The following is a 26742-nucleotide window of genomic DNA, read 5'->3' as shown; positions in this document are numbered from 1 at the left end:
AGTCAAAAGGTAGAAAATCAAGCTTGTACAAAAACATTTCAAATAACTAAGTATAAAATAAACTCAGAGAATAGCTTGTGATTTGCATAAATATTATCCACAAACAATGTGTTTGATACAAACCAAAAGTCATTCATCTGCAAGTTAAATACATAGAATGGCAAAAAGTGCTATAAAATTTATAGTAGAAAGACTGCTTGATGTATACCTAAAGATCCCATGAATTGTGTTCACCTGCTCATCTCTCTATATTTGGTAACTGTTTTATTCATGAGTGAGCTGAAAGAATCAAACAGCGAGCATCATTTCTTCATGACCTTGTTGGTTCTGCTCAACTGTTGGGAGTAGATTTCTCCTCAATCCTTTTACTGTCAAGTTACTATCTCCAAACATAATGAAAATCACTTTTTTTTTCCATTAAACAAACACAAGGTTAGTTGTTGATGACCACACTTACAAATAGTGGTGCCACTTACTCTGTTCCTTTTCAAGTCCTCAGCTGGTGTAAATTGGCAGAGCCCTGTTGATTTCCATGGGTTTTGTTTTCATAGTTCATGCAAATTTACACTAGCTATGGTTCTGGCCCGTTATCTTTATTCAGTGTGCGTGTGCGTGTGTGCGCGTGTGCACCAAATACATTAAACAGAACAGATAGTTCCCAAACCCGACCTGAGTCAACATGAAGATCCTAGTTGGCCAAAAAGAAGCCAAGAAAGATTTGGAAAATCCAAGATAACACACACTTGGAAGCAGTTATAAGAACATGAGAGAAAAGAGAGGGGAGAGAACATAACAGAATGAAACTCAGGATTGTTCTAAACCCACCACATACTTTAAACTCACTGGGACTCCCTTTATTGGTAAAAACCCGGTTTTCTCCACAATCTCAGCTAGAATGTCACTGAACTTTAAGCCTCAGTGCCAAATTCAATGCTGAGTTTTGCCTAAATCACCTTTTGGGATAAATTCTGCTCTCAATCACACTCACATGACTCCACTGAGACCAACTAAGAGCAGAATTTGATCCTTGAGGCTGTATTCATCTTTGGTGCTGCTCATTGACTACAGTGCTATATGTGACTTGGAGTTATGCCAGGCATGACTTCGGTCCCTTATGTGCAATGAAAGGTATATGCCATTGGCAGAAGGAGGACATCAGACAAGAGGGTTTGTCAGCCGTGATGCTTACTAAGATCATCCACATTCCTAAAAGCCACTGCTTTTGCCAAGTACTTTGCAGCTGGCAAACAAAGAGCAGCTCTAGTCGTAGGTAAGATTAGTGAGAATGATATGCTAGTCCTAATCCTACTAAGAATGGGCCAAATTCTCCTCTCGGTTACACAGGTGAAACCACATTGACACGGGTGGGGTTGTACTGGCGTAAGAGAAGAGGATCTGGCCCTATGACTCCATGCAGAAATTCATACATTTACAATCCATTCTACACTCACCATTTGTGTTTCAAAAATACTTGTCTAGATTTTCAAGATCCAGATTTGGCACAAGTGATAAAGGCAACACCAAACTCCTATGCTGTCATGCAAAAACAGCATTTGGGATAGAGTGCATATCCTGCAAAGAAGTCGAAGAGCTAGGCTGGCTCATTTTTAGGCCGGCTCATTTTTAGGCCTGACAAGCTTGATAGGAAATGCCCAGTGTACCAAATACATATGGGAACATACTGCCTAATCATGGACCCCAGGGGAAATTTTAGGTAAGAACATATAATAATCTGGACCAGACCATTCCTTCTACTTCCCCAACTCACTGGTGAGCACTCAAAGGGCTGCACAGAATCTAGCTCAGGTGGCTGGAAAAGAGGAAACCACCCACCAAAGGGGGAAAAGTGGTACCCCACCCCCCTTCCTTCTAGTCCCTTTGGAGATTCCCTCCACCCCACACGAGTCCCACAGGGATTGGAATCTTTGTAAGAGATTAGACCAGCACCCGAAGGGTCAGGGCAGTTGGATATATTCCCAGAGGTTTCATCACATGACAATCTTTAATTAAAGATTAATCTTTAATTCCTGGAGACTTCAGGACACTCCTGGAGGGTTGGCAACTCTACAGTCCACTCATTCAATTCCCACCAACCGCAAGGTAAACCCAGGCCTAAATCTGTGCCGCTTCATGTATTACTTTAGGGGTTAGTCCACCTTCCATGGAAGGATGGCAGGGAAACGTCTCATAAGGAACCTTGTTGCATTTCCTGTCCCCTCTCTGTGTGGGGGAGGGAAGTGATCTAACCCATTTTATTTAACCTCTTTTGAGCCCACTGCTCGACAGAAACATGAATGCCATTATTATTAGAACAGCTAATCAACATTTAGAGATTACCATCAACAATTGCATTTCTAAAACCATAAGAAAAACATCATTCAAAGAAGGCCTCTCATTTAAGACTGATGAGCTATCAAGTCCCAAGAATTTCAACTCAACGCACTTTCTGAGCAGGTTTCCTGTTTTGCTTTCCCCAAATGAGTAAAAAAACAGGCGTAACTTTTTCTTTTTAAAAGCAGATCTTTGGGAAAATGTGAGTAAGCATTAATTATCTGAGACTGAGAAACACAGTCTCCTGGAACAATGGGAAAGGAATAAAATGGGCCAAAGGTTTCTCACACACAAAAATGCCAAGAGATTTTTTTTCCCTTTATTTCAGTAAGTTACATCAAAACAACCACAAAATTCCTCACTTAATCTTATCAATAAAATATACCAGAATAAACTTCCCATCCACTGGAGGTTAAGGGGGGTGATTAAAAGGCGGAGGGGCTTAGAAGTTACAAATCTACAATGCTGAATTATTAACATCAGCCTATGAAAGTGAAGTGCGGCAGTTACCTGGGGCTACATCAGGGTCCTGGATTCAGACTCCTGAGGATCTGTTTTGTCTGACCCGGAGCAAAGCATTGAGGCTTACATTTATTTTGAAGTGATCAGTGATTTTTGGTATCTCACTTCTTGGGTGCACAACTTGAGGCAATGTGGGCTTGATTTTCTGAGTTACCCACCGCTCATTGCCTGTTGCCTTTAGTAGAGGTGAAGCAGGGAGGAGTTTGGCCCAATGAGTTTAAGGGTATAAATGAGAGCAGAGTTTAGTCCAGAAATCGTAACAGTGATCTGATTTTATTTTACTAAGAGACTGACTAAAGGAACCGTAACCCTAATTCCTATTCCTGAAGCGGTCATGCGGAAAATACAGAGGAAATTAATATAGAACTAAATCAGTTTTAAAAACCTTGTGCCAAATTAATCCCTTATGTTATTTCATTGGTTTAAATGGACCTACACCAGGGATGAATCTGACCCTTTTTAAGTAGGTGAAACAATTACAAACAAGAAGGCACAAGCTTTTTGTGTTTGCTAGTGTACGTAAATTGTAAGCTCTTTGGGGCAGGGACTGTGTTTGTTGTTGGGTATGCCCACTCAGCAAACAAACCTGTGGCAGCAAGTCTCAGAGCCCAGATCTACATACCTGGGCTCATGCTATGATGCTAAGAATAACTGTGTAGACGTTTGAGCTTGGGCTGGAGCTTGGGCTGCGATAAAGATATTCATACAAGATCAGGGCCGCATCACTGAAACCTTTTCATACGAAGATACAAAAGCCCGCCCTCCTCTGCCCCTGGCCCCGCCCCTACTCCACCCCTTCCCTATCCCCATTCCAACCCCTTCCCCAAAGTCCCCGCCCCAACTCCTCCCCCTCACTGCCCCTATTCCAAAACTTTCCCCAAATCCCACTCTGGCCCCACCTCTTCTCCACCTCCTCCCCTGAGCACACCACGTCCCCGCTCCTCCCCTGTCCCTCCTGGAAAGCCCTAAGCACCGCCAAACAGCCGTATGGCGGCGAGAAGCACTGGGATGTAGATGGAGGAGCAGGGACGTGGCGCGCTCAGAATGAGGTGGGGAGCTTGGCTGCCAGTGGAGTTGGCGCAAATGGCAGGCCATGTGTTTGAGACTCCTGTATTATACCATATGCTTCTATTGATAATGCTACTGTAGGGAGCACATACTTCACCAGAGACAGAAGTAAACAAAAGAATCGGAGGCTGCCCATCACAGATATCTGAGGAAGATACTACATACTTCATGGAAAGACAAAACAACAAATGTGAGAGTAAGGGAATGGATAGAGCAGGACATAGTAGAAAATAACATCAAAGAAAGAAGACAAGTGGTTGGGACAAGTACATGGTATGGAAGATGAGAGACATGCTAAGCAAGCGTTGAAATTTAGTATCTAAGAAAGGAAAGAGAAAGTGAGGAAGGCCAAACAAGTAGCAGCAGTTATAGAGGATATTGAATGCATTGGCATTGCTGTGAAGAAATACCACAACTAGCAAGCGACCAATCAGTGGAGGAACTGGATTGCTTCATCAGCAGCGGCAGCAGCAAGCCCCCAGAACAGGGTTGTGTTTGTTCAACTCTAATACATTCCACAGGTTTATTCCACTTTGTACAGCTGATCCACTCAATATTGTACTCAGCCAGGCTGCCGATTCCGAAGAACAAACATCATTTTATACTCCAGTCCCCCCACCCCCTCTGCTCTAAATGGACAGGTCAATTTATGAAGCATCTATTGTTTTTCAATCCCCACATGTAACACCCTCCCCAGCACTCGGAGCAACTACCAAAAGCCATCTCCCTTTGTTCTTGAAACTTCAGGCTGCCCCTGGGCATCGCTACCACACACAGTACCAGACTCTACATCACAAGTGACAAAAATATGGCAGTCACTCCTCAGCGATCCAGTGGTCTAATTTAAACAAGCAGACTGTCTTAGAGAGCGTTTATTATTCATTGTCGCTCCATTAATATTGCATGGCATAGAAGTGATCACTTTGAAAAGGTTACTGTCAAACTAGAAAGGAACCTCTCTGTCATTACAGGAAGGTCAACATCTAAGACTAGGACAGAAGGCAACCAGTCAGTCAGTCATACATTGTGATGAAAAATGACAGACTGCACTCAGACCCACCAGTAGGGCTTCCCTTTGAATTATTCAGTACCCTTTCGCCGCTTTTCCATGGTAACTGACAATAGATTGCATATTTTAAAAACGGTCCTGATAAGGCTCCGGGAAATGTACTAGTGATAAGAGTATGGAATACAAATTGGAGCTGAATGTACTTAACTGCCCATAATAGATCATTCTGACACACTTTTTCCTCTTAAACAACAACATGGTTATAAAGCAGCTTTTTGTTTCCAAATATATAACAGACAAATGTGTCTATTTCAAGCTCAAATAAGTCTGATAGAAGGACACGCTATAGGGACCTACTTTAATGGATACTTCAGATGTGTGTGAACATATGCATTGGAAAACATCACCTATGACATCGAATTTTACTGTTACATTTTTCCAAAGGGAAGAGATTAATTAAACATCTTTAATTGTGGCTTCTTCTAAACATTCCTCTCCCCACAAACTCTCCACCCTCTCCCCTCCCCCCGCAACAGTTGTACCTTTGATTTCCTGTCATGTAACCCCACAGACTGAATCTAAGCAGAGGTAACTCACCATCCAAGCAAGGAGTTCTCTCTCTATCCCCTTGGGAACAATAAATCCTGTATCACTGAGGAAAAGTAATACCTGACTGAATTATCTGACTGAAATCCAGAAGCCTGCCACCTCCAACTATGAAACTTGGGAAAGAACTACAACACTACACATGTTCTTTAGTTATTAGCATACAAAAACTACAGTTAGAGATGGTTACAGTTGTGGGAGGACCCACTCCACCTATCCAAAGCCTTAAAAGCAGGGAAATGAGATGTTAAGGGGAAAGACGTGCATTCCTTTTCACCTTCCTACTGCTTACAAACACTACTGGTAACACACCCAATGCTTCACAAGGCCTTCAGTTCATTTTCAACAAACACTCAAAAGCAATACATGCACCAGCTTCATCAAACTTGACCTTGACATTGACCTCATGTGCTTTTGTATCAACTATATGAACAGAGCAGCACATCTGACTGTCACATACTGCATATATCTGGGAAGTTATTCTGCCTTAACATTGGTGAAGTCACTGTTTAGGTTTTACAGAGGAGCACAAGTTTTATTAAAATGGAACAAATGTAGAGTTACATGGGGGAAAATGATGACCCAGTGGTTAAGGCACTGGATTCAAAATACATTAAAAAAGACTGAGGTGCTCAAAACATTACATTAATGGGGGCCATATAAGTACCTACAGTAAATAGCTAGATAAGTGCTAACTATTGGTATTGAATCAGAGGTCATAGCTACATTAAAGCTGCAAAACAGTTACATTTTCATTTCTCTGGACTTGGTCCTCCTTGCAAACCCCAAATACCCATTAGCACGTAGGAAATGAAAGCTCAGGTGTGTGACAGAGAACAAGTATTTAACATACTGTAAATAGGCTGCATCATTGGTCAGATTTTAATACATTCTACACCTGGTTAAATACACATTTTAGTTATTGCTGTGCACATAATATATTTAATGCATAACATTGCTTGTATGCAGTTTGACAACCAGCTAATTTCAGATTTTATTTTACAGACACCTTCTATATTAGCAAACAAAAACCACACACACACACACACACACAAAATCCCACAACAGCAACTCCAAACCACAAAACAAATTAATCCCCTCTGGACAATATGCAACAGGTAACAAATGTAATTTTCTATGAGATATATACAGAATCTTAAATCTATCCAAGCAGCATCTCCTATTGCATTCTGACTTTTGAAGAAAAGTGGGTGTTTTCTACAATAAAGAACTTCAGAGTAGACCCCACTGCTGCCTCCGGTAGAAATAACCTGGGGGGCAAGGGGAGGGAGGCTGACATCAGACAAGGAAAATTCCTCTTATAAATATCCCCTAATCTATTCTGGTTGGAGCCCTGTGACACAGGCAATTGTTTCCTCCTTGACATGCAGCTGAAGCAGGATCCAAAGTTGCTGAGGGGCTTCCACACAAAAGCCCTTTGTCTCCACACTACAAGAAACAACCCCTGTAAACGCTGACCTATTGGAACCACCTTACAAGGGCGTCTCAGCCTGCAGTGAGCCAGAAATCTCACTTAAAGGGGGTCAGCTTTTAGCAAGGAGAATGGGGCTATACAAGAGCTAATGCAGTTTGAGGCTGACTCTTTTCACCAGCTTTTCTGAGGGACTTCCTAGGGGGTGGTGTTCATTCCCCAACCCTGGCCCTTCACTTCCTGCTTTCCATCTCAAAAAGGTATTTCGGGGGTACTAGAAAGATGGTGCCAGGGAAGCAGATGACACCCTCCCCCACCAAGCAGCTTGTTGTAGATTCATCTCCAAAAGGGTTCCTACCTGGGAATTAATCTAGCTCATTCTTACCATGAGCTTTCGTGGGTGAATACCCACTTCTTCGGATGTCTTGCATCCGAAGAAGTGGGTATTCACCCACGAAAGCTCATGCTGCAAAACGTCTGTTAGTCTATAAGGTGCCACAGGATTCTTTGCTGCTTCTACAGAACCAGACTAACACGGCTACCCCTCTGATACTCATTCTTACCAAAACTGAGACTAGAAAGCAAATACACCATAGACAATCTCTAGTCTAACTACCACCAAATAAAAGGCAATATTGCTTTGCGTTAACATTCTCAGAGTGCAGGGGGGAATGCTAACATCTTTAAAAAGAATAATACTACCTAATCAACTAACTTTCTGCTAATTAATAAAAATGTGAGTAGCTCTCTAATTGAAAAACTCTGGATATATTCCCCAGAACCTTCCATTATTTTTCCATTACATTAATCATCAGAGGACAACTATTACAGATTACCACTTTCAAGCACACTCCTCCTGATAAAAACAGCCAGGAATGCTGGCAAGGTCAAATACACAGCTAAATTCCAATGAGATCAGGAAACCTGTGAGCTGCAGTATTCAGCAAGATTTAGAAAATGTCAAAGTATGAAGAAGATAAATGATGGCTTTCAAAATTTAAGGCAGAACACAAAGTGTAGTACACAAGTCAATACTGTCTCATGAATAATTTACTAATTTTCATAAGGTGGGCCAAATAATGGCTTGTTGTGTCCCCTGCTCCCTTAAAGAAAAAGTAACGTGTTAAGCAAATCATCTCTAGGCAAGACCAATATACACAGAACATGGCAGCAATAAACTCCTCTCTTTAGGTAAAATACATTGGAACCTACTCTCCTTGCTCCTTTTAATGGTGTTTGCAGGTTACAAAGATTTTACTAATAATGCCTATTAAATATATATAACATTGGTAGTATTTTATCCCTTTTCAAAAGAGCAGACATAATGCACCATGAATTCACAGTCACCAGAACTGAGACTAAATAATAATGAATACAGAATGGGCATACGTTGTTTTTGTATATGCTGCTGTACAGGAACTGACTGTGTGTGTAGTTTCTTCATTGATAACGATGGAGATCAGTTAGAGGAGTGCTGGCTGACTTGAAGTATATTGCTTTCTACTCAAGAGGCTACAAGCATCACTGATGTCTCTTTTCGTCTCACCTGCTTCATTTTCTTATCTAATAGATATGAGTGGACACAAATTGGTATTATAAAAGGCACCTTTACTGAGAGATCTCCTTTGGGGTATTACATGCCATTCCAGTCATCATGATATAGGAAGGTCATTGCAGAGATTGAAACTGACCATTCGAGATCAACCAACCCGATTTAAAATGTGTAGCATATGGGAGGGAAGTTTATAATGAGAGCGGCCACATTTAGCCCCTAGACAGTTTAGCGAGTAGGAAGGCAGGAAGCCTAAGGGAGAAGACATGAGGTATGAGCTCTGGATGAGAAACAAAGATGTAGGTCACCAAGCTCAAGAAGAAAAGTTCATGGATTGCGGCTGAGGAGAGGGCTAGCCCTTAGGAATTACTGTCAGCCAAAACCTTTACATAATGAGAGTTGTTGCAGTTATGCAGCTAATCCCCAAAGTGAGCAACAGCAGCCAGGAGACTGAACCATCTCTCTATTTAAATTCTTCTTCATTGAAGAGACGTTGGCAACTACCTTTGATAAGTTGTAACTGTTTGTATTTTCAACTCTTCACTGTCCCTTCAAAGCCGCTTGGAAACTTAGCGGAGTTTGCCTCATTTCTTGTACCAGCCACCCCTCTGTGCAACAATGTTGTTCAACGGCATTACACTGGTGTAAAGGAAAGCAGAATTTAGCTTAATAGTGGTGCCCTTTCCCACTTGTTTCTCCCCCTAATGTTTCTATTTTTCAGATTAGGTCCCAAAAATTATACTGAGCCAAAATTCTAAGCTTGGTTCCTTCAAGTGTCAATCCAAAATAACTCCATTGCACTCAGTGAAGTTAAGCATATTTTTACTCATTACCTAATGGGACAAAGGAGTAAACTAACTATTATCATTTGAAAAATGTTGATTTCCAATGGGAGTTGTGAATGTGCAAGAATGGCAGAGTGAGGTCAAATGTTTGACCACAGCTATTGGACTTAAAGCAGGAATGAATTCAGGGAATTCCTATGGCCTGTGTTATGCAGAAGGTCACACTAGAGGATCACAATGTTTGCCAGAGGTCATTAACTTCAAGCCAAATGCAGACAGCAGCATCTTGGCACATTCTTACTCCAAATAACTGCCTTTTCTTGTATGCTTGTCTGGAGTAATATTTCCCCATCATTTGCTCAGTCAGGCTTGTTATAAATAATTCTGAATTGTTAGCTCTGCTTTCCACTTCATGCCTTCAGCTCCAGCTTGATAACCTGTACTGACCTCATTGTCCAAACTGCTTTTATGATTAAACTGGTTCTTTAAAAATGCAATTCCTGCTCCCCACCCCACCATGAAATTTGTGTGAGGTGCACATGCAGGGACAGCCAACGTGCATGTTACCAGGACAAACCTAGAAGTTTGCAGTCCAGCTTTTATTAACACAGATGCAAATCTCTGAGAGCAGAGTTTGAGGGAGACAAGCTGCAAAGTGGGATCCAACACAAACAATTTTTTTCTATTTCATAAAGTCAAAACAAGTTCTTTCCTTGAGAATATCAGGTCTTAAAAAAATAACACACACACACCCCCACCTCCATGCAGATAAGTAATAGGACATCACTCAGGTCTAGCAATCATGGACTAACTCCGAGTATGCTGCTTTCCCTGCAAAATGTTCTTCAGGGTAGGGTTTGGGGTTTATTTCATTTCTATGGGACTAATCACCTGCTTAAGTGGCTCGCTAAACCAGGACCTTAATTACTATTCCTTTACTGCAATAATATTCCTAGCCTGGATGGCTGTTCCTGGGCAGCATTTGGCTGTGGTTTACAGCTGCACATTTTAAACTGTTGTAAAAAACATCTAGATCCATGGAAAGGTACTTTCAACGACTCAAAAGAGAAGAAAGAAAGAAAGAAAGAAAGAAAGAAAGAAAGAAAGAAAGAAAGAAAGAAAGAAAGAAAGAAAGAATGACATTCTATTCTATGTTTGCGCTTAGCACACTGGGGTCTCAAAGGAGACTCGAGGCAGCGCTGGAATACAAATAATCAAACACTGGCTAAGGCCCCAATAAAAGAGTGAAAAACAAGTTCTTGACGACCAGATGTCTCTACAAACTACCACCTTTCTAGCTATTAGCAATTCTCCCTTTGGAGTGCCCAGGGCATGAGTGTCAGACACACAGAAATTTTCCTAGACAAAGCTGGTGTTTTGAGGGATCTTTGTGTCCATATGCTATATTTTGCTATGGTAGTCCATTAATCCAGTAAAGATCCAGATTTATTTTTGCTCTGACCCACTGCCTGTAATGTTTAGTAAGCACCCAGATTTATCAGGAAGGAAGTTACTGCACTTTTTAGCAATAGGTAGGTTTAGGTGTGTGGAAAACACTTGTTCAAACTGGCCTACTGAGAGGCTTAACACAATTACTAGCACAGTCTCTCCCAAATTTGATACCTACACCCCAGAAAGACTCCATCTGAACATCGACGACACCATTCCCTTACCACAGCAAACTACTTGTGGCTCTAGTAAGTGCTAAATGCTTATAAGAGGGGCTGAGTACATTAAACTTCCATTGACTCTAATGGGATCTCAAGGCACGCAGCATCTCACAGAATCAGAGCACCCAATGACTTATTTAACACAGTAAAACTACACTTGAAACTCGACAAACATTTTTGCAAAATTAAAAAACCAAGCCAATCCATTCCATACAACCTGCCTCAGAAAAATCCTCTAACTTTTGGCCCAGAACAATCACAAACCAAGACCTATTCACAGGGAGCAGCCAAGATGAGCATCATTACCAGGATTGGACTGGCCATTTGCTTTGGATGGAAACTGATTCCATCACCAGAGTAGCATTAAGATGGACACCTGAAGGCAAGCGAAAATGAGGCCACCCAAAACAACATGGCGAACAGCTGTGAAAGCTGAGCTGAAAAACCTGGGGCACAGCTGGAGAACCATTGAAAGACTGTCTAGAAATAGACTGTTAGAGAGCTTATTCCTTCACTCTCCCACTTCCCTGGTCATTCTCGCATGAATAAAGAGCAACAATACCCGAAGTCCGAAGGTGCAAACAATTCTGTTTATTGGGGTGAACTTCCAGCAAGCTTAAATTCAAGTTCCTTTTCCTTATTTTCGAATTCCAACTTACTTCCTGTTTGCCCCTAATTTATATAGTAATATTCTCAGCTATACCTTAACCAATCATTCTACTAAAATTTACCTAACCAATCCTAACATATTGTAACATGATTAGCCAACCAATTATATCCCACCACCTTAATTAGTTTACACCCAGCAAAATTAATTATACAGCAGACAGAAACAATCACAGAACCAGACAGAGCCCATGCAAATAAACATACAAAACAATACAGAAGTGAGGATTTCACAACTACATCTATACAGACATAAGGGTTTTCCAGCTGTGTCTATTGATAAGTGAGTTCTTACCAGACAGAAAACTATTGAACTAAATTTCCTTTTAACATGTTCTAGGCTCTTTCCTTCCTCTGGAGGTGATAGATCAGATCACCTTCCTAACAGCCCCAGATTGCCTTATTTCAATATGACTAAACAGGGCCTCAGACTGTCACAGTGAGAGAAGGCCCTTACACAGATAGACAATGATTTTGATTCTTTTATACCTCTATAACTAGCTAAGTGATAAGAATACACCTAAATTCTTAAAGTATAGGCCAGACAGGCTTGAATATCTATATCCTAACAGCCAGGAGCGGAGGAGCTTCATCACTGCCCTAAACGCCAGAGGCGTAATGGGTACTAACTAACCCTATTTAAAAATTCTTCAAAAACCTACTTACAGTTGTGTTTAGTGCATTCACCAATATGTTGGCTTATTAAGGATGTAACATGGAAACCTGCACAAACTTCTGTGTGATTACAGTGATATAGTAGCATTTTCCATCACTGGTTGGTTTTATGGGCCTTGCACATGTCACATAATATATGGCTTGTCTTACACATTCAAAGACTATATTAAAACTGCAAATTCTCGCCCATGGGACAGACTTTGTTATGGCTTAATGTGCACTTGGTTATAATAAAATTTCAAGAGTAATAAAACAAAATTCAGTACGTAGAATAATGGGCTAATTATACTCTAAAACCAAACGTGCTTTCTTGTGTCACCATTTCGTAAAGTCAAAACAATTTATTGTGTCTGTTAGCACCACTCCAGCTAATGGTCAGCTGCCGTTTCCATAATAAACCTGCTTTTCAAGAACTTTATATAAACTCAGCCATTCTAATTTGCATTGAGTTAAACTTTGGCACTCATATAGGGTTCCCCATCTAACGTGGATTGAATTGGTTAAACCATTGTTAAGATTAATGATCGGTCAAATATTTTGGGAATAGTAGGGGGTTGCTTTCAAATATGGTGAATGAATGAATGAATGATGGAGTCAGACCTTTTTAAACCACCAGCTGCATGTTTGCCTTCACGTCACCCATTATGGTTTCATCCACCACACCAGGACATTAGGTTGGAAACACTCTGGCAAGAAGAATGGATCTCTGTTATAATCCCCAATCAGTCCCTCGTCGCTGATCCCACAATTTTCCCACCTTGTTTTGACCTGGCCCGTCGCCAATAGTCCCTGTTGAACAGGTTCTGGACTGGGCAAGGTCTCTGTGCAGCCAACCAGGGCCCCTGGGGTCTTCGTGACAGCCCTTTGTGCAGCTGTGGCACAACACAGATGACACAGATTGTTGATGAGTGCCTGCTGACTAGGTTCAGCAATGGCCTAGAAGGCCTGCATCATGCCACTGAAGATGCTATCGCTTGGCTAGACAACTATGCACATGCTAAATAAACAATAAATGAACGATGACAGGATATATATTTTTACCTACAGAAAAAGTGCTTCTTAGACTTTATAGGGAGTCTCCTTTAGCCAGACATCATAGTGATGAACTGTGGTAGAGACATTTAGCTAGGCATAATAGAGAAGTGTATGGAGCAAGGTAATTCGACAAAATACCTTGATATTTATGCACTGAAAAAAGTAACATCTTCTAAGACACATATGGAGGAAAAAAGTGCAAATAAAGGATCAAGTCCTACATTCTTTATACATCCAAAACTTTCAGACACCGTGGAAGTTTGGGTGCATGGGCATGCAAGAGCAAGTACTAATTTTATCCTTCATACCATATATGAAGAGTAAAACTCTCAAAAGCAACTAAGTGACTCAGAAGCCTAAATTGCATTGGTGACTGAAAAATGTACCCAAAATATAAAAATAAAAAATAGCTAAAGTTAAATTAAAACCTTTCATTACCTTCTGGAGGGATCGTGAAACCTACACCTGCAGACCTATGGCACCAGAGAAAAGGAGGGCTCCAAAACTAGCAAGAGGCCAGTTTCCCTGAGAGTGGCAGCAAAGAGGAGGTCCCAGTTGATGAGGAAGATTATGCTCCATTTTAGTAAGGGAATCTAAAAATAATAACCCATGATAGATTTCATTATTTTGTACTTTTCTTTCATGCATTGCTATTAAAGGCTTCACAGTGTGAGAAATCGGCAGAGTCTTCAACATTAATCAAGAATCAATAATGTTATCTCACTAGAGATTTCCTAAAGAGCGGAAAGGTCATCTAGTTACCAAGGAAATCACTTGACCTCTTACTAGTACATTGGGGTGACTGCATATAAGGCAGCATAGTTTAGCCTACCATATTAATCCTAAAAACTTTCCAATTAATTCTCCAATTCCTTAGATCAAATATAAATTAGTTTCTTTAATTGCCCTTTATGAATGCATAGCTGAAATGTTTGACTTGCCCAGAACTAATTGCCTGTCAAAGATATTTTGCAGCCAGATAGCTTAATTGGATATTTAATTTAACTGCAGGCTTTGTTCTTTAATATTTCAAGTTTTATTCCTTAATGTTTGCTAAATTATGTATTCTGAACATGTCCTTTGATTGTCTGTCTTTAAGTGCATGTTCTGTTTTTCTTAGAAAACAAACATGTTTTATTGGCTTCTAGCTCCCTGACATTTATGACATGCTGTTTTCTGTATGAAAAAATTCATGATAGGCAGGTCCCCTCAGGATATAAAGTTTATATAGAAAATTGGCTATTTTTGCAACAATTTTGCACATCTACTGGGGATTGTTAGTGTGAACTGGAAATGTTTCATATACTTTTAAGAGAGACCAATAGATAACTGAGGGTCTCTGTGCTACTGAAGAGATCAGTGGTTAGTCCATGTCATTAGCTACATATTTCAAGGACAGTGCCAAGTTCAGCTCCGCAATAGCTCACTGCGGGCCACGATGTATGGGCTGGAGCAGGGGAATCCTTTGCTACTCAGGCCCTTCTCCCTCTGACAAGAATGCATATTAGGGGCCACCAGGCAGCTCCAGAGCTTGGATGATGGGATCTTTTCCCCTCCCTGTGGCTGACAACTATCCAGTGCATAGCTTTGTATCGAGGCTGAGCCCTAGAATGAAGAAGTCAGGCTTAAGGGAAAATACGGAGGGAAAGCCATCATTTCATCCCCTCACCATATCCCCATGCCATGCTTCCTACATTTTTCACAAAAAAAGGCTACGTCTTCACTACCCGCCGTATCGGCAGGTAGCGATCGATTTTTCAGGGATCGATATATCGCGTCTCATCTAGACGCGATATATCGATCCCCGAACGCGCTCCTATCGATTCCGGCACTCCACCACCGCGAACGGCGGTGGCGGAGTCGACATGGAGAGCCCCAGACATCGATCCCGCGCCGTGAGGACGGGTAAGTGATCGATATAAGATACTTACGCAACTTCAGCTACGTGAATAACGTAGCTGAAGTTGCGTATCTTATATCGATTTTTCCCCTTAGTGTAGACCAGCCCAAAGATGGAGAAATTCAGACTCCCTCTACCAGGCCCAGCTAGTGCAGTTTATGTGGTGAATTATTGCACCCCCCGTGCAGCCCATTGAAGCTACATCTCTAATAGAGTGCCAAACCCAAGTTCAATGGCCTGTGTTATAGTCAAAGCATGAGACAGAAACCTAGCCTCACTGTCTTTATTCTTAGAGATTCTCGATCCGCTCCTTAGCATTCCTTTAATGAACATTTTAGTATTGTTGTGTAATGATCAGGGTATAAAAGAAAAAAACATACCCAAGATTTATATCCCACAGCATATGGCAAATTGGATAAAGAGCACACTGAACTGAATAAATTACATAAAATGGGATGTTTCTGATTTTATATCAACCTTCTCACTGGGCATCTGTTCTCTTTGAAGCTGCAGGACTACTGATGAAATAGCCTCACTACAGCTGATTAGCACGCCATAGGTGATCTCCACTGTGTAACTGATTAGACATTTGTTTGCTAATAATTTTTCAACATCAGTTACACAGTCAGACGCTACTGATTTTCAAAAGCATATAACCACACAGTACTCAGAACTCTTTTGAACAAAGCTATTATTTGTGTGAGAGACAAAGATCAAGACAATGATGGAAGAAGTACATGACAAGCATGGGAAACTGTGTGTGTGTATGTGTGTGTGTGAGTGTGTGTGTGAGTGTGTGTGTGAGTGTGTGTGAGAGAGAGCGCGAGAGAGAGCGCGAGAGAGAGAGAGAGAGAGAGAGAGCGCGCGCGCCACTTGGGACCCAATTCTGGTCTCTCCCTGGTAAGACTAGTGATTCTGGTGGAGTTACTCCTCAAATGACATGGGTAACTAGCAGTGAAGGAGTTCGATTCTGCTTAGGAACATTTTGTCTAATTTTGAACCCATTTGAGCCTTGTAGGTTTAGAAGCACAATCCAGTCAAGAGTTTTTCCGGCATCTGCTCATCTGCCAGAGTGGAATGCAAGCTACTGGTTGGCACCACCAGCCCCTCAATTCATAGTAGGCTGGCTACGGCATGGTTGTTTCACACTATTCTGTAAGGTTGTTTTTTGGTTTGTTTGTTGTTTAAGACATCTCTGGCCCAAATCTTTGGCTACATTATACAGATTGAATCAGACTATCCTGCGATACATGGACACAGCATCTATTGACTTCATTAGGATGTAGAGCCTGGGTATCTGAAGCCAGGCCTACACTACAGGTGCTACAGCACCGTAGCTCTAACACTGTGGCCCCATAGCATAGATGCACCTACAGTGATGGAAGGAGCTTCTGTCTTTGTAGGAACTGTACTTCCCTGAGCAAACATTAGCTAGAGTGATGGAAGCATTCTTCCACTGATCTAGCTGCATCTATGCCTAGGGGCATTAGGATGGCACAGCTACAGGGCTTGGGGGGGTGAATTTTTCTACATCCCTGAGTGCCACAGCTATGTTGACCTAATGTAGACCAGGCCTGCGAATAGAAATCAGCCCAGAGTAATATAAACAATTCTAGTCTGTTTTACATAATGTGGTACCACCTTGTGCTAATAATTTGCACATAAACTTTTCTTTGCTATAAGCTCTCCTGTTATAGGGTGCTTTAATAAGAAATAAGCCAGCCTGGGATATATCACTCAAAAAGAAACTATATAAGTAGAACAGGAGAGATAATGAGTGTGGTTCAGTATCTTTTCAACTAATCAGGGTCCAATTAAAGGGGACCAGCCCTTTGATCAGTTATGATCAGAATTGTATAACCACCACCTAGAGATATCAAAGCAGAGGACATTGTCTAGAATAGATGGTGAATGACACACAAATGTATAATAGCTGAGCTGCTTCCATTGAAATTGTTAATGAATAATTAATGGAGCACTTGATGAAATTGACTTGTTTATTTTCATAATTTCCATACTATCAAACCCTCTGCGTCAACCAGAAAGAAAAAAAAAAGGGCTGGGGAAGAAAGGCAATTTTTTGAAAGCCTGCTTCATTAATATTCAAGACCATCCATTTTAAAGAACCAGTTTGCAAATCAAATACAGTCAGTGTGTCATTTTGCATATCATCTATATTTTAATATGACAAACAACATCCAATTTCAATTACAAGCATGTGAATCCAAAATCAACTCTCAAATGGAAATTGGCTAGATGATGAACAAAACTGTTCTAATCATTAGCGTAAGACTACATAGAACTGCAAGGTGGGATCATCACTCAAAGAAACTTATTCCTTCAATCCATAGGATTTCAAAGGTAGGTGGTTGTTTTACTAACAGCATGATTCTCCACTCTGTTATATCAGTTTTACCTCCAGTGAATGGAATTAAATCAGCGTAAGCTAGCACAGTGGACTGATAAATCAAGTCTATAGTTTATAATTTAAAAACATGTTTTTGGTTTATTACTAAACACCACACTCCTCAAGTGGGAAAGAAGTATTGTAGAATCGTTATAAGAAAAGCCCAATAGTATAAATACCCAGATCACCAAACATTTACTTTTATTATGTAAAATTCAAATGCAAGTGCTAACTTCTACTCAGCTAGATATGTAGGGATTGGATGGCTCTAATTCTGACTAGTGCAAACCCCCTACAGACAGATGAATACAGACCTGAATAAAAATAACTTTATTAAGGTAGAGTTATATCATTAATTAATGGGGGGGGGAAAATCTTAAAATGTTAAAGATTCTCCATTTTTTAAAATTAAAATCTAAGTAGTTTAAAATTAAAGCTAGAACACCTTAAAAATGTTAAATCAAAATGCAGAGTTATGGTGCTCCAAACCACCTTACCTCTTCCCCATATCCCAGCTTAACCTCGAAACATCAGGTAAACCGTCATACGTTTCACAATTACCTATTGTGATCACGCAGACACAATATCTTATGGTACCGTAGAGTTTAATTCACTCTTATCTAGGGATGCTCACATTCAGATTAACGCAATCCAGGGCCCGAAACGCTTCCCAACATGGGGCCCTCTGTAGCTCCACACCCACACCACAATGGAGTAGCTGATGCAGGAGGCCCCCTTCCACCCTCTGAGAAAGACCGGGGCAGCATCATGGGTACCCTGCTCCTCACAAGCTATAGCAGCAAGAGTCCCCTCTCCTCAGAGCAACATGGGGTGGGGGGTAGGGGAGGCTGTGAATTCCTTCTCCCCCACACTGGCTGCAGGGATATCTGCACAGGTGGGCGGACAGGGCCACTGCTCTCGTCTCCTCACATCCCAGGGTCCTCTACTGGTTTGCCTGCCCCCACCCCGCGCCAAGCAGCAGGCCTTGGAGTTAATCCCCACTTGAGACAAATGTGAGCATACCCCTCTCAGAGCAATTGTTTCAGGCTCCCTGTAGACTCTGGCAGAAGCTACTGCATTGGTTACTTTCAGGTCAAATTTACTAGACAGCCATCAATGAGAGCATCGGTTATTGGCCTCTGTGCTTGTTACCTTTTCATTCTCAGCCAAATGGCATCATTTTGAAGCAACCGATTTTTAAGTTACTGAAATGAAATGATTAAGACATGACAATCCAAACTAAATTAAAGTTAGGAAGCTAAATTCCTAAAGTTTCTAAATTTTGACCAAATATGGTTCACTGTTGCAGAGTGACCTATTACCTGTACACAAGGACACCATACTTAGGGTGACCTATGACTTGTGTGCAGAATAAGACTATTCCGCTATATGTGATGCTACAGTATATTTAAATAGCAGATTGAACACAGAGTCGATCAGATCACAAGTCATCATAACGCCAGCCTTTAAGTATGATGGTGCATATCACACAAATTACTGTAGTGTTTGTGAAGGATGGGAGTGATACATAATAGATCCGAGAGAGAGAGAGAGGCAGGCTTAGAAACCAAATGACAGACAAATGAGTTGTAGACCAAAGGTTTTCTCAGTTGTTACTCTGTATCTTTGCTCAGTACATTTGTCAGTAGATTGATTAAAACTGACCAAACATCACTGTTGCATACTGTGTAACTATTTGGAACTTCTCTACTGGTTGTCTAGAATAGAAAAATATACATCTTTTAAAAGACCCCTTGGTAAATGTTGAATTGCTTCTCTCAACCCTGTAGTGCAAGAACACTAAGGTTAGAGTTCAGAGGACCATCATCTTTCACTATCAAGATGCTATTATTAATGAAGAGCAGATATGCATCTCCTAGCAAGGCGGCCAGCACTAGTCCATTTAATTTTTAAATAGCGTTAGAGTCAGAAGAGCGAGATTGAATGATTTATAAGGATCAAATCTACAGAAAGTAAAGAGGCTGTTCAAAAGGTACAAGGCTAGAATCATCAAGTCCAATCTGTAGTAGCTGGTGCATGCCCAGGCCATGGGAAAATAAACTGCTCCAAGTCTCCCCTTACCTGGGATTTAGGTGCTTGTGAATTCAAGCTGTTCATGAGTTATCTATTGCATCTGGTGTCCCACTCACACACTTGCTGTTCAAAGCGCCATGGCTGAGACTGGCTCTACCAGAGGAGGGTACAGAAAGTCTCCACCCGGCTCCCTGACTTCTCCAGAAGACACTATATTTTGGCTCTTCCATGGCCACCCAGGGATAGGACCTGGCCCTTGTTTGTTTTTTAATTAATAATACTGAATATCCTCATATGTATTTTTCAATTCCATTCTTACCTGGAATAAAGTCATATTTCTGCTAAAATTTACAAGGGATAGAAAATTTGAGGGACAAAAGAATCAAAGGGGTATTTTGTTAACAGTTGTGCTGTATATTTATGCACCTCAGTTCATACACATCTAACAAGCTGCATATCCCAAGGAAATAAAAATCTTTGGCATCAGAGTCTGAAAATCCCTTATGGATCTCAAATCCTAGAGTCAGCTTGACTTCAAAGTCCCAAACCCTGTTCTCATGGTCTGTATCCCATTGTTGTCAAGCTCTATAGAACTCAGATTTTCCTTTTATTTCCCCCTCTATACACACACACACACACACACACCACTTATTAGTATTAAATCATTCAGACTCTGTCTTATTGGATTTTCCTGGACATCTGTAGCTTCTCTTATTAAGTTCTATATGTTATAACTTCTAATTTATACTGATTGCATCTATTTCTCCTCCGCTCCCCTGCTGCCAGCCCACATTGTTATAGTACTTTTGTTTCTCATTGCTGCCTTCCTTTCACCACTGAGCCAAGACGGGCTTCTAGCCAAAGCTGTTCTCTTCCTTGATTGTGGAATCGTAGCTTTGTGACCATCTAATACACCCTTCTCAAAAAGATTCCCAATTTTCCCTTTCATTTTTCTATCTAAATATTTCTTCCCAATCAATTTCATTCATAATTTTCCTCCCCTTTTGGAAATTAGCCCTTTTCAAACACCAGTCTCAGAGTGGAACATAATAATATACTAACTACTGAGTAGGTCATAATTTTACTTCAGACATTAAAAGCTTTCAAAAATCAGCCTAAAGATTGTTATCTTAGATTGTCTTTAAAATATCCCTAGAAGGCTCCTTTTGCTCTCAGTCTCCGCAAACAAGCCCAAGTAGTGAACAACCTCACTTTCCCTCCTCTCCCCCAGATGGCTCCTCCAGAACAGGGCTGAGACACAATGGCAGCACTAATACTCGTGCTGTATTTTTCTAGATAAAATACACCTCGTAATCTGAGAAATAATGACCCCCAATGTCATTAATTCAGCACATCACAGCTGAATTCAAATGAGGTTCTATCCTGGAGATAGACTATTGGGCTGAAACCAGATGTTCCAACATAGCTGCATTTGCCCACATCTCACACAGCAGGTTTATGGGGCAGTGGGAACTCGTCATGACAGTACTCCTTCCACCTGACAATCACTGAAATAATAATTTGCAATGGCAAACAAACAGCACCATAAATGGAAGTTAATACCTGATTTATACAGCCAGGAGTATCCCCTTTAAAGAGATTAGTTTGAAACCATTATAAATTCCATTACAATTATGTCAATGGTCCAAGATGCATATTTAAGTAAGCAATCTGCTTGTGTCACTTACAGGACAAAAAAGCTGCTTTATTCAGTCCAAACATTTTCATCAATGATACTAATTTTGCAGAAATAATCTCCCTGTCAGACATGGTTTACTCTTGTTGATTACTACTTTGTCATTCAGGCCAGTCGTGTCTCAATCACTTTAGTAATCAGCTTAATGGGGATGTGAAATAATTCATTATAATAAAACCTCAATGTGCAATTAGATTCCATAGTGAAGACAAATGCAACGGTCAGAAGGTTATTTATGAATTATACATTTAAAGCGGTTTAGAAGCAGGCACCTTTGGGACAAGTGCCTCTGGCAGGATGATTGCTTACCCCTGCTGTCCATTTGCAGAACCACCTTCCTTTAGAGCACTGGGCTGAGATGCTGTTTGAAAGTAACACCAGTGTGCCCCAGCTCAATCCTAGAAGGCTCACCTCTAACAGCGAAAGGGTAGAAGGACCCAATGCATCTAGACTCACTGTACCATTGACCAGAGGCTGTCCCCTCTTCATATTATTTATACTGTGGTAGAACCTGCAGGCTCTGATAAGGGCTCCATTGTGCTAGGCATTATCTTCACTGTGCTAGCCTCTCCTGCCTGCCGCTCCTCCCTGTCTGTTGAGCAGTGCCAAGTGTGGAATTGCCGCCTCAACTCTCAGCTTGATAGGTTGTATTCTTGGCATGCCATTTAACCATCTTTGCATTTACTGCCCAGGACTGAAATATGATTCATGCCATGTCTCGTAAAGGCAGCTTGGACATGCAATCTGGCCAACAAGCCACTGCCTGCAGATGCAAGTAACGCCAAGCTGGCATCTTGTTAACTGAAAACACAAGACATACAAATAAATCATTTGGACAATCCTGAAGTCCTTGCCCAGACAAAACGTCCCATGAAGACAGAGTATTGTCTGAGCCAAAACATCAGGATTTAGCCCTTGGTTTGCCTGGTCTTAAGGGAGAAGTAAAGAACATGGAAACATTCTTTTGAGAGCTAAAGAATTTCTTTATTTGTCATATCAATTTGGATGTCCAGGACCTAAAGACATTCATGTCATTGCCCTTCTGCTCTCCCGTCTCTGATTGTCATCATTCCACATTTCTTTCAGAAGATAGGAAATGTGATTAGTCAGGGGATCTAACCTTTAGGATCTAGCTACTGTACCTAGGCATATCTAGTGTGTCCATCTGCTACCTAAGAATCACAACGTGATATAGGAGTACAGAGGGCATTCTGCAGACCTTGATTTAGCTACCATTACTTACATGGTTAGGAATAGAGCTGGATGGGAATTTGTGTAAAATGCAGTTTCTGAAAACTGAAATTTTCTGTGGGAAAGCTTCAGTTTTTCCTAAAATTTTTCACTTTTCCATTGGGAAAAATCTAAACAAAATATTTTTGTTCATGTCAGGTCAATCCAAATCAAAACATTTCTGTTTATCAGTCTGAGTCCAAATATTAATACCAAATCAATTTGACATTAAAATCTGAGTGCAGTTTTGTGCTTCCACGTTGCCTAATGCTCCTATTTGCCTCTCTGGACAAGGCCCCCAGGGTGGACTACACTCCCATGATAGATCTTCAACTTTTGTCGAAACACCGTAGCACATCATGGGAGATGTAGTCCAGCCAGGGAGCCTGGCCCCTAGAGGATAATAGAGGTATGAGGCAGTTCATGGAGAAACAGATTAATACTGAACCAAGTCAACTAAATCTTTTGGCACATCCAATCTTTCACAGAACAACGTTCTGAAAAATTGCAATTTGGAAATTGACCTTTTTATCCCAAAATCAGCATGAAAACAAAAATTTCAAAATACCAGAAATTCCAATTTTCAACTGGTTCCAGTTATAAAGTTTTATTTAGCCCACTGGTCTTCTCTTTTTTCTCCATCAAGCCAACCACTGTTAAGATGCACCCAATTTCCACTAGTGAGACAGCACGACCTTTGCACTGATGTTCAGCTTAGGTCTCCTGCATACCAGCACAAAGAACTGCCATGGTACTACCAGACCTGCTGTAGTTGTGGGTGATATTCTTTGACCCTTCTTGCAAGGGTGTTTGTCAGCAACAGACAAAAATACTAAGTAATAATAATGGAAGCTTCTGACATACTCTGAAAAGCAAAACCAAGGTCTTCAAAATAATGGTACGTAAAAGTCTGCTCATTTTTCACACTGCTTCACTCCCAGCGTCTTTTGTTTTCCATTGGTGAAACAAGCTTAGTTATGGACGTAATTCTGACTGATTCTATGTACAATTTAATTGCAATTTGTTTTAACCTTAAATTAGTACCCACTTTCAAATTATAAATATGTATATTTTTGCATATGTATCTTTTTGCTGATTTAGGCCTCAATTCAAGAAACCACTAAGCCAACACTTAGCTTCAAGCAGATGCTGAAGTGCTTTCCTAATGGGGGATGATATAGGTTAGTGAGTTTCTGCTTTCTGTGAAGAGTTAAACTTCCATTTATAAATTATCTAATAGTGTAGGCACAGAAGGAAGTCTGATATATGAATGGTAATAGGGGGAGAAAAAACAGTACATCCCCTACATTTACAACATTAATACAGCTGACCTGCTAAAGCAGCAATCAAATAGTCTAGATATTCTCTCCAGATCTTAAATGTACATCTATTTATAAATAAAATAAATTATAATAAGTATAAAACCGGAGAGACGTGGGTCATTACACAAGAGTCTAATTAAATCTGACTTGGTTCTACAAGCTTCCTAGAAACCATGATAAACATCTTCTTGACTCAGATTAAAAATAAATTGCTGAGTGAATTAGATTTCCTGGTGTTTTATCTAATTAATCCATCCTTTAACTCAAATTGGTTGACTTTTTAATTACCAGCTAATCTCATCCATATGAGGAGGGTTTTTTCCTGTTCAGACCTTTTCCTTCACATTCACCTATGTCTTGCGCTTTCTAAGACTCTGGCTTTTTACCTGCTTTCACTCATTATCGAAGTGCAAGGTGGAGAGGCTGTGGGTTACAAGTAGAGAACCTGACTCTCCATTGTTTTGCTCAAGTTTTACGTCACTGTAACTCCACTGATTTCAATGGCATTGCACCAGTGTAAAACTGGCATCCAACAAGCCCAGCGAGTTTCGAGTCTCAGATATGAAGGAATGGCTTTGTAGTACACGGTGCTTGGCAGCCTTGCTATCCAACTTTCAAACACCAGGACTGTTCTTGGAGGCAGAGATACGATCTCACCACAATGCTAGTGGCATGGGCAACACAATTCTGAGAAAACTTTCATCCTTAGCTAGCCCAAAAGGTCTGGAGGACGTGTTCTTGAATTATTACGGTAAAAAGAAAAGGGTATTTTTTCCAAGCTGAAATAGTCAAATCCTAGAAAACTCACTATTGGTCTCAGTTCACCAGTCTAAAATACTGTGCAAACTAAATTAAGTCAGTAGAAATGGAAGTTTAAAACATACATTTTAGAGACACCAAAACTCTGGCAAAACTCTCACTCGGTATAAATTTCATTTGGACTCTAGTAGGAGCTTCTGTCTGCATACGGACTGTATTGGCACCCTAAGGAGAACGGTTGTCAGCATTCTGGTGCTTACTTCATGCCCTTACCCAGTCTTCTCTCTTTAGGTTTCTGATGGGTTTCATATGGCCCCAAAGTCACACTGACACAAACAGTCCCATTGACCATAGATTTGCATCATATTTCCAAACATTCATTTGTTTTAAATACTCTGTTGCCTCTGGCACTTCCCAGAGCTAGAATCGCCCTGCTGTTCACTGGCAGGCTTGTCAGTATGTGGGGGAAAGAGGGCAATATGTTTTTCTAAGTCTGTTTTATTGGGTGCATTCAGACTGACAGTGAAGAGTGAGCCTACCAGGCAAAGAGCAGTGCATTTGAGAGCCAAGTCTCATGACCTCGGCAAGCCATGTGCACTAGAGATCCCCAGCAGAGGAGGCCGTTCACTGCCGTTTCACTGCAATTTAAGAACCTAAAATTGCCCAGAATTGGATCCATTAGGGAGGTCAGGTTTATTAGAGGAATCGCTTTGGGCGGCACTTCCAAAAGCACTCAGCCTTGGCCTCACTCTTCTCCCATTGACTGGGAGCAGACACAGCCTAGCACTTTGGAAATAAAGGGTGAGATTTTAAAAAGTGAAAAGCATCTGAAAAAAATCCATTTTTATACATTAATTTTTTCTAATACAGCATTAAAAGGCTCAGTGTTAACGTTGCAAAGTTAAAGACCCAGAAGTTAGGAAAATTTCACCCAAAAGCCAATGGCAGAACAGCTAGTGACTTCAGTGGGGCCAGGATTTCAACCCTTTTAAAGCCCTACCCTGCTGTGGCATCTTGCCCTGTGGTGGGGAAAGGCTCCAGTAGTGGGGAGCTAATGGAGCCTTGTCCCGCTGCGTCCCCCCTGAGCCTTTCCCCATCCTGGAGCCTTTCCTTGTAGTGAGGAAAGACTCTGGCAACAGGAAGGGATTGGGATATTACACTGCTAATAATTGCAGGATAGATGGGGCGGCACTGCTTGGGCACCTAGAGAGCTGTGGAGGGTACATACCTTATGGGTTCAGGCTTGTCTTTACTTCCCTAAACAGTACCTGACTGTCTATACTGCTATTTATACCCTTGCCAGGTGAGCAGGCAGTATGTACTCTGCCCGCTGCCAAAAAAGAACATGCAGCGTACACATCTTTAATGCACCAAAAACTGAACACTGACAAATGCTTGACACTATAAGGCCCTGTCTAAACTCCTGCTTATGTCGGCAAATCTTATGTCGTTCAGGGGTGTGAACAAACTTCTTGCCAACATAGCTACCGCTGCTCGTTGCGGTGGTTTTATTATGTCGATGGGAGAGCTCTCCCCCATCAGCATAGAGCGGCTACACCAGCAATGCCCAAGTGTCGCTGCAAGTTTGTAACTAAGGGTGGGGCAATTTTCAGAAGCGAGAGAAAAGCTGGAAAAAAGAGCTGCACTTTGAGAAGAAGCCTGCAGAGGAGCAACCATTTACTTAAAGGCTAAAGGAGTAACAATAGTGACCCACCACAAACTCTGAGCTGGCTGAATCTCAACCCAGATGAGACTGAGGTGATGGTGGTGAGCTGGAGGAAGCAGCTGGAGGAGATGGGGGAGGCAAGATCAGCCCTTTTAATGAAGACAGTATATCTGCTGTCAGTTAGTGGGCTTTTCAGCTTATGGGTATTTTAGACCATATTGGATAGTTTCACTTTTATATAAAATTCCCTTCCCCCTCTTATCCTCAGCAGCCCCTCCCTGCAGCTCCCAGGTGTTAGCTCCAGGTGGAGAGGCAGCCGCAAACAGCTGGGAGCTGCAGGGAGGGGCCACTGTTTTAGCTCTGAAGAAGAGCTCTGT

Source organism: Mauremys mutica, chromosome 11 (assembly GCF_020497125.1).
Source record: "Mauremys mutica isolate MM-2020 ecotype Southern chromosome 11, ASM2049712v1, whole genome shotgun sequence".
Taxonomy (NCBI): Eukaryota; Metazoa; Chordata; order Testudines; family Geoemydidae; genus Mauremys; species Mauremys mutica.
The sequence above is the reverse complement of the archived record's forward strand: the minus strand, read 5'-3'. Positions refer to the sequence as shown.